This window comes from Macrobrachium nipponense, chromosome 34, assembly GCF_015104395.2.
Source record: "Macrobrachium nipponense isolate FS-2020 chromosome 34, ASM1510439v2, whole genome shotgun sequence".
NCBI lineage: Eukaryota > Metazoa > Arthropoda > Malacostraca > Decapoda > Palaemonidae > Macrobrachium > Macrobrachium nipponense.
In genome coordinates, this window is record NC_061095.1 from 44,074,949 (window position 1) to 44,084,948 (window position 10,000).

Here is a 10,000-nt window from a genome sequence, read left to right on the forward strand (position 1 = left end):
TATATATATATATATAATATATATTATATATATATTATATATATATATATATATATTTTATTTATCTAACATTTTCTTTAACTAGAACAGGTCCATGGTTAACCGATGAAAAAACCATGTATTACTCTATAAAAAATAATTTAAAAGCGATTGATAACGTTCGGAAGCGATTATTTTATTGTAAAAATTCCGTAAACCTTCAGGCAAAGGAAACCAGAGCCAAGAGAGAGAGGCAAAGCAGACTTCCTGGCAGATAGGATATTGATGTGACTTCTAAAGAGGACTGGCAACAAATACTCGAGGAGATTCTCTTCCTTGAAGGGTCCTTCTGCTACAGACGTCTCACGACAGAAGCAGAACAATCTGTTATTCTCAGAGAGTTTATGGTGACAAGTATTATCTTCTTAATTGTTGGATGTCTGTTATTTAGCCTCAATCAATAGAATCATTTATTTCTGTTTATCTCTCCTCTCATCTCTGTTTCATCCGTTTCATCAAGTGGCGTGTGCCTTTTTACTTACGTGTGCGATAATGATAACAATAAAGAGAGATTGCTTGCGAGATCTTCAAATTCTTGCAAGCACTCGCCCAGTTTTGTTTGGTCAGACTGGGATTCTCAGCACAGTTCTTCAAGCTTTCAGTTGCAAATGGGATATGAAGGAAAGGAAAAATATCCGAAGATTGACGGAATGTTTACATTCAGAGAGTCATTTACTGAACGTTGTCATTAAATTTTTTATAACCATTTATATAACTATCTGAACATATAAACATTATAAAAATTATTCTTTTTGCATCTATTTATTTATTAATTACATTTTTATCTATTTATTTATTATATATTTATTAATTAATTAATTTATTTACTTTTTGTGGCTTGTCTGGGTGAATATCTGCTTCGTTTTCGTGTTTGAGAGGAGCATAAATATTCAGAGAAAATAGTATTTTTAATATATTGTGATTCCTAGTTATGATAATACACGTGGACATAATGAAATTCCCCATTCCTGTGGTAATTTTGTGGGCTCATCTTTCTCTTTCTAAAGAGGATGAAATAACAAAGTTCACCATCCTGACCAATACGGACGAATGTCCCTATTGGCTGATGCGGATAAAACAACAAAAGCCTCCACACTGCTGAGCGCAGGTAAATTCCAATCGTTATATGAAATGGTGGCGGAATACTCGATGGATCGACTGAACGGAAATGCAATTTCGGACGCGTTCGGTAACTTTCAAAGAGATTTAACTTGTCAGATATATTTTTGCTTGATTGTTATGGCGCTCTAGCACTTGTCATTATTCCCTAGAATAAAACAATAACTCGGTTCAAAGGTCCTCGCCCATATGCGCGGCTATAAAAGGCATCAGCTAATTTTATTGTACAAACATCATCAGTGTTCATGATAATTTCATTATTACACGCCGCTGACAAACGAGTATTTTTTTTTACAGCAATTGCAATACATCGGAAAATATGATTTTTATAGAGTTATAATGCCTGATGCTAAGCCCACTCTTGCTCGGTTAACTGAATAATGATTTTATGCAGATAGATACACATTTCCAAACACTATGTACTATGTAAACATAGTACTGGGCCCTATCACTAATGAGTTTTGGCGCTCCCCCCCCCACCCCCCCCTCCCCCCCTGTTTGACTGTGAAGTGTTGAAGTTTAGTATCCATACCATTTCTATGCTCGTCTTTCTTATAAATGTGGGCTATATATATATATATATATATAATATATATTATATATATATATATATATATATATATATATTATATATATATATATATATATATATGTATATATTATTATTATATATATATATATATATATATATATATATATATATATATATATATAAATATAATATATATATATATATATATATATATATTATATATATATATATATATATATATATATATATATATATATATATATATCATATCATATAAAAACACTGTATCGTGCTTCTAAGAAATCTATAAAGGGATCCACAGTAATATCCTTGTTTATCTAGATATAATATATTTTATGGAAATATATACAAGCTTAAAGCTTTCGTCCATCCTCCTCTGATCAAGTCCACAGGAGGAAGGACGAAAGCCTTTGATATATTTCCATAAATATATTATATCTAGATAAACCAAGGAATATTACTGTGGAATCCCTCTATTGATATATATATATATATATATATATATATATATATATATATATATATAACTATATATATATATATATATATATCAATCATTACGAAAGACAATAACTTAAACCATCTTTAGCTAGGAAAGTATGAACAAATTGAGGAACTTTCAGACGCACCAGCAACTCGAGAGGTAGGCTATCCAGAAGGTAGGAAGGGCAAGTGGATGAAGACAATGAAAGATATCAGTGAATGGGAAAAGAGTTTCGTGAATAAAAATCATTTAGCTGCTTCATAACGGAAGTTCTTCAGTGAATGAACCAGGATGAATTGGAACTTCTCTATGATTCATGTCCACAACCCTTTCTTTCGTCAATAACGATTTTGAAGAATTTCTTGTAGCATCGCTTTATATTGACAATTGGCATCAATCACTTTATTTTGACATTTCTAAGAATGAGAAATATTATTTTTCATATCTTACTGAATCTAACTTATTACTAAAATTTGCTCAAAGATTTTTGCCTGAACATTTCTTAAAGATTTTTTTGCACACTACTAATGACGACCTACATTTATGATTGGAAAAAAATCGTGAATACAGGTGATATAACGAAGATACCTTCACCTTTAAATGAAATATTATTGTCGCTCAAAAAAAATGTGTTATTCCTTGTTGAATTTGTATATTTGAATTCATGAATATCAAGTTACTTAATTCTCTTCCATTTGTTTTTCAGTTTTCTTTTTTTCTTTTTTACACACTAATAATTGGTTGAGGAAAATACCAATGTATGATTATGGCGAAATTAATATTTCAGACGATTAGCTAGAGGTATACCCATCCTTTTTATTATTATTATTATTATTATTATTATTATTGTTATTATTATTATTATTATTATTATTATTATTATTATTATTATTATTATTATTATTATTATTATTATTATTATAACGACTGATCATATTTGTGGTCAATTTATTTTTTCGAAGTCATTAACATCAAAACTTAACATTTGAAATCATTTTGTATCTGCAAGATTGCTTTAGCTTTCTCGACTATTCAAGGAGATTTACAAAATCCCGACAAGATAGGGAGAAAGGCCAAATAAATGTAATAAACTCAATTCTTGGAGTATTGAAACAAATACAATACAGTGAGTTGAGTTTTTTTTTTCATTAATATCTCTAGATCATCCGCCTGCAGCAATGAATCACCTTCACGTCATTTCCGCTTCTCGGTCAGGCATGTAATTGAATTCAAGTCGTCTCCTTTCTCCCGAGTATTCGTCCCAGCTTTATCGATACATTACATTCCTGACGGCTCTCCAGCCTCTGGGAGCTTTCTAAATTCTAATTTAGAAAGCCTAACAATGCGGTAAATTGCATGTTCGAGCAGCAAGGTGTGTGTGTAAGAGAGAGAGAGAGAGAGAGAGAGAGAGAGAGAGAGAGAGAGAGAGAGAGAGAGAGATTATTACAGATATATCTTTTATGTAACAACACTTCTCCATCTTTTTAACGCTTTTCAATCGACTCAAAACCAACGAATTTCACTGATATATTACATTTCAGGGCAATATTTAGTTTCACGTTTGTACTATTTACTTCAGGCCAATTTACGAAATGCGGACACAGAATATATATATATGTATGTATGTATGTATGTACTATGTATGTAAGTGTGTGTTAATGTGCTTAGAATTTAGGCTCCTAATCTTAAGAGGAAATTCAGAATCATTTCTATAAATAAGAAATTACAAGTTAAAGGAACAAAGTTAGTCGGATACAATCACTGGACTATTCTCTGTTGCTGCTGAACATTATAACTCTTCTCTTTCTTCCGTGTTCCCGACAATTCAAACCTTTACCTAATTTTTTTCCCGCCCCTTTTTCAATCTTTTATATTTATTTACTTATTTTTGTATTTTGTTCAGACTTAGTATAAACGTCAAGTGTGTGACACAAGTGAGTTTGAATGTCAAAAGCCCTCCAGCTAACCTGAAATCGTGTAACAGTTAAACGATTTCAAATTATTTTCCTTGTGGATTTTTAGGTCAGGGGTATAGGAATGCAGAAGAACTTATAGAACATAATTTGAAATTATTTAAATGTTACCTGATTTCAGGTTAGCTGAAGGGCTTTTAACATTCAAACTCATTTGTTGACCCTTACATGTCTTGTACAACTGAACTAAGTGATTGAAAAGATTTCGTCAAAAGGGCGACGAAATCTTTTCATTTCTCTGGTTTTGGCGACTAATGGTCCTCTTAGATGAGTAATAGAAACTAAATGATTTGATATCCTAAATTCGATAACGACGTGATAACAGAAGACGCATGTACTATAAATTTCCTAAAACGTTTGACAGATAAATGGCCCTATAACACGGATTTTTTAACATTATATTTCATCTAAATAGAACCTGGTACTGATTATTCCCGTTAGCTTCCAAGACCATGAAAAACTGTTAGCAATCATTGCCTTAATAATTATCTCGTGTTAGTGAATATCTAATGTCTTTAACTTGCTTTTCAAGCGAAGTGGAATAAGGAGCGAATCGTTCTCGTATTATCACACAAAAGGGACGATGGACGAAGATTAATGGCTGGGGCTAGTTAGAGAGTAGGTAATGGACAGAGAAAAACGGAGTCTTCCCTCGCTATCCTTTGTTCGTTTTCTGTGGTGGGATTGGCACACCAGGAAGTGGCCAATGGCACCGAGAGGTGAAGGTATGGATTGGATCTAGAGTTCTCTGGCACTAAAAGGTAAAGAATCAATCAACTAAAGAATATAGATGCTTAAAGTATAATCGAATCCATCCTCAGTTTCTCTTCCTTTGTTGTTTACGCCATATTGACAAATAAAATCTTTATAGAAACTTGGACATTTGTTGCTTGCATTAAGCACAGGTCTAATGACTAAATTTCTAATGAATTTGAATGATTTGATGTTTATCTGATATCGCATAGTGTAATATGTAAGAGAAGCGTGGGGATTATTTCAAAGGATTTTACCAAATTTTCTGAAAGGAGTCTTTTCATCATGACGTGTGTTCCCTTGGAACAGAGATTTCTCTTGGTGGTTCTTCCGATAAAGGATTGACAAAGATTTTGATGCCTTCGAAATAATATCTTTTAAAAGGATCCAATGTTGCATGAGAGTTTGTCATTGGCAGACATTTCAGTGGCCACTAACGTAAGTTGCAATCATAAAACATTTATCATTATCATTATCATCGTCATTGGCAGAAAGGAGCTTATGATAATAAATGATAGTTGTAAAGGTCACTAAAGTACTACTTAGCCTTGAGCAGAATAGACTTCAACAGAAAGCAGAGAACAGAAACAGGATTCTCTCTTTCGATTTAATTGTTCTCTGATTTTTTACTACATCATTTTATTCCCTGCCTATAAAAAAGTTGCGACTTTACAATGAAGTGTTTTCCAATACTATCGGCTTTTCCCTAGTGACTTATTGGTCATCAAATATACATGCATTTTTTTTTATACTTTAATGGCTTATATCCGATCCGGTCGAAGGTTGCAATTCCACACTGCCTAAAAATATTTATTCAAAGCAGCAAAAATAGTGTTTTTGATAAAACGCCAGAAATTCACGAAATACTCATAAATTGTTTTTGTCAAGTATAAAAAAATAAATAAATAAAACACTCACCAAAAGCGCATACGAGCTTTTCGGTTGGGAATACCTATGATGTTGCCCTGAAAGGAATGAGTTTCTACTAGGTTTTAATGAGTATTATTTTAACTGTTTTTGTACTGCAATTCACAATCACCTCAAAACTACTGCAATACTATATCAACGAAAGAAAAACAAGATAGAAAGATGGGATGTTTATAATTTACATAATCCATACAAATGAATATAAAATTTCCAATAAGATCTTAAAACTAAGGAACATTATTAAACAAAACGACGAACACATTAGATCCTGTTCTTCATTTCATGAATCTAGATGAGGAGTATTTCATAAATATAATTGATACCTCATTAATAATGTGATACCGATATCTTATCTCAGCAATTCAGGATGTAAAATATCCCTTCATGAATAGCCAACAATTAGCCAGCATTTGCTAAATGTCCTTGGATTTCCTGGAAAAGGAAATTTAACTAATCCGGAAGCAGCTGTCCTCTTTAAAATACCCTGACCATATAATTGAGAAAGCGGTCCATAAAGTGAGCATAATCTTCTACCGTCCTCCTCAAATAAAAATCCCCCTCCTGGACAGGATCAAGACGTTGACACAGACACAGACATCCAACAAAAGTCAGTCCCCAAAGACACAGGAGTATAAGAAATCCCTCGCCTCGGCTGTGAACAATCTTTCAGGCAAATCACTCCCGCAGACATTAATACAACATAAACGTTCAGTTAGGTATGGACAACAGAGCTCAACTATTTTTAACCATATAAATAACCATAATCACGGAATAAACTGGAATTTGTCGCTGATATTATATAGCAGTAATTATCGGTTCAAAATCCTGATTGTAGTGTTGTGCTTCTAGTGAGGTGTCCACCATAAGGTACGCATTTGATAGCCAGCACTCATAAGAGTATATATTATATATATATATATATATATATATATATATATAGTTATATATATATATATAGGGGGGGGGATAGTATATATATACACGCACACACACACGCACACACACATATATATATATATATATATATATATATATATATATATATATATATATATATATATATATATATATATATATATGTATATATATATATATATATATATATATATATATATATATATATATATATATATATAATATATATATGAAATACAATAGCATACAGAACTTAATATTTTCTCATCTCAATCTGGTGACACTTTTAACCTTTGCTGTCAATGTTGCACAGTAATTTAATTTTAATTTCGTGTTCCCATTTTTTATTCTATTGGACACTAGCTGAAGCCTTCAGCGGAATTAAGTAGTGAAATTTTCATAAAAGCTCTTGAATATTTTCGCTGTTAACTATGATGTTCTGCTGTTAATTAATGTTGTCTCATGGGACGCTTTTGATCAACACTGTAACTCGTTTTGAGTGTTATGCTTGATATTCGTATGTTGATATTTGATTTGTTACGTCTGTTTACTTCAGCGTCTGATTCTTCTATTTACAGTATTAGAATGACGCCTTGGCTGGGTTTTTTCTTATTCTGGGAGTCATGAAATTCATTGAACTGACTGAAGGTCTGGAATCTTTCCTTCGAAGGAAAGATTCCAGCCACCACGATGTGTTTGTCTTTCATTTCTTCTCCGTCGGGCCTTCGAGAATTCCTTTCCAGGAAACTGCAGCCACTGTTGGTTATTTATGGGGATTCATGGAAAGGAACAAGTAGTACAGCGATATTTCACATCGCACCAATAATTGCAGAAATAAGATATTAATATCACATTATTGATAAGTTAATGATCTAGTTAACGAATTCAAGAGGTAAGCAACAACATCTGAATTTGGGTTCTTGTTTTTGTTGGAAATTGTTTCATGAATCGATGATCCTATTCAAAGTTTTATAATAATAAATATAAAGAAATATAGGTGTGAAAGCAACAACGACCCATAGAAAAGCATCACATGGAATCTTTCTTTTTCTTCTCTTTAATTTTCTTTCGTTTACCACAGGATTGCTATCATAGGCGTTCTATGGAAATTGTAGTGTAAAACTGAACAAATATTCGACAAAAGAAAAACAACATTCCACCTTCCTTTTTTTTTATTTTTTTAAATAACAATTTTAATAATTATTTTTTAAACTGTTAACGTTTCATGCAGCGTGAATATCAAATATTTGAACAGATCAGAAATAAACGACTAAACCACACAAATAAGAAAAGCACTGATATTGCTACTTGTAACACGTCACAGGGCAAAGGCTGTAAATATTGGAAAGTACTTCTGGGTAAAACTGGCCATTTTCTTGGTTTTGAATTAAATATTATGGTACTGAAAAAAACCCAGTGAGCATTGAAATCAAATGAAGCCAAATTCCATTTTCCTTCTCTTCTATTAGCTCTTCTATTGACCTGTGGCAGCCCATTGAACAGGTAATAATAGGTTTTGTTGCCATTAGTTAATTGGAAGAAATATAAGGTCATTTCTACCACCAAAAAACGATAATATCTATAACAATATTTCATGAATGTTTTCATCAGACTGACTGCATAAGATGCTCATTGTTGCATCATAACTTTAAGAGTTATGATGTAACTCTAGAATCGGCTTCTGGAGAAAGTAAGCCTTGGTATTAACACCAAAAATGATGGATTAACGAGAGAGGAGAGAGAGAGAGAGAGAGAGAGAGAGAGAGAGAGAGAGAGAGAGAGAGAGAGAGAGAGAATATAATTTAAGGACAAAATTAAAGAAAAACAAGAGTAGGTATGAAGAACTCGTGAAAAAAGGTAATCGATGGACAGTCTCGAATGTTTTGAAAGGAATAAGTCAAGCAGAGAATTCTCCAACCACACTGGTTGACACCAAAGGCAGAATTCAGATAAGGAACTACATTTTGAAATTTCTCGAGGTTTTCTCATAAAAATAATAATTTCACTTTTACCATTAGTCATTATATATATATATATATATATATATATATAGTATATATATATATATATATATATATATATATATATATATATATATATATATATATGAGACTTATCAGATGACGGTTCCTTTCAATAAGCTTTTGTAAAAATATATATATATATCTATATATATATATATATATATATATATATATATATATATATATATATATATCCACACACTAAAAGCTTATTGAAAGAACCGTCATCTGATAATTCTCCAAGAATATATCCTTATCTAAGGATATTATTTATTATAATAATAAAGAAGGTTCATTCACCAAAGGTGTTCTCTCAGTTAAGGATGAACTGTTGATTGTGTTTGTGCTCCTTTTTATCCATATTTGAAACATCCGTTTTGTATATGCTTTATATTAGATGGAATAAATACAAATAATATCAGGAAATTTACGATTCAAAATAAAATAGTTTACGTTTTAGATTTTTCTCTTTTTCTCTGTTTCGTGTACACCATTTTTGTTAGGCATTTTAAATAATTGCGAAGCAGCCAAAGATAAATGGATATGGTTCCCTGTAATGGAATGGCTACTTGAATCCCAACTGAACCAGAGGATAGTCCGGGTTTTTTTGCTACTGAATGTTCCTATCTCTATCGGATAGGGAATAAAAGCTTATCAAGATATGTTGAAGAACTAAATAAACATATATAAACGCATTGTTAGAACCAGTTAGCAGTTAACTGCCCGCGGTGGAAGACCATCTAAACATGTGTATAGAACGTGGGTGGACATTGCAAGTAGATTGTGAGTAGTGGAGTCAATACAAGCAATAAAGTGGGGTAAAAGATCGTCGAATGTGATTTTGTAGGAAAATAATTGTGGTTTTTGAAAGTCATGATGAGGTCAGAGAGAAAAATATTAACCAATTATTACTGTAAAGAGAATTTTTGTGAAAAAATAAATGAGCTGCGTTTTCAACGAAACTCATATTTTAATCACATTACATTTTGACAAGCTTTATATACTTATATAAACAGGGGCATATTTTTGTATTTCATAAAAATATTTGCTAGACGAATTATTTATGAAGATCAACATCTTTGAAAGCCAGTATCAACTATACTGATGATAATAATAACAGCTTTAACCCGTGTGAGCAAAAAAGGACCAATAAGCGTGACTAATGAATAAACAATACAAAAGCATAATATTATATACAATAACAGTTATGTCC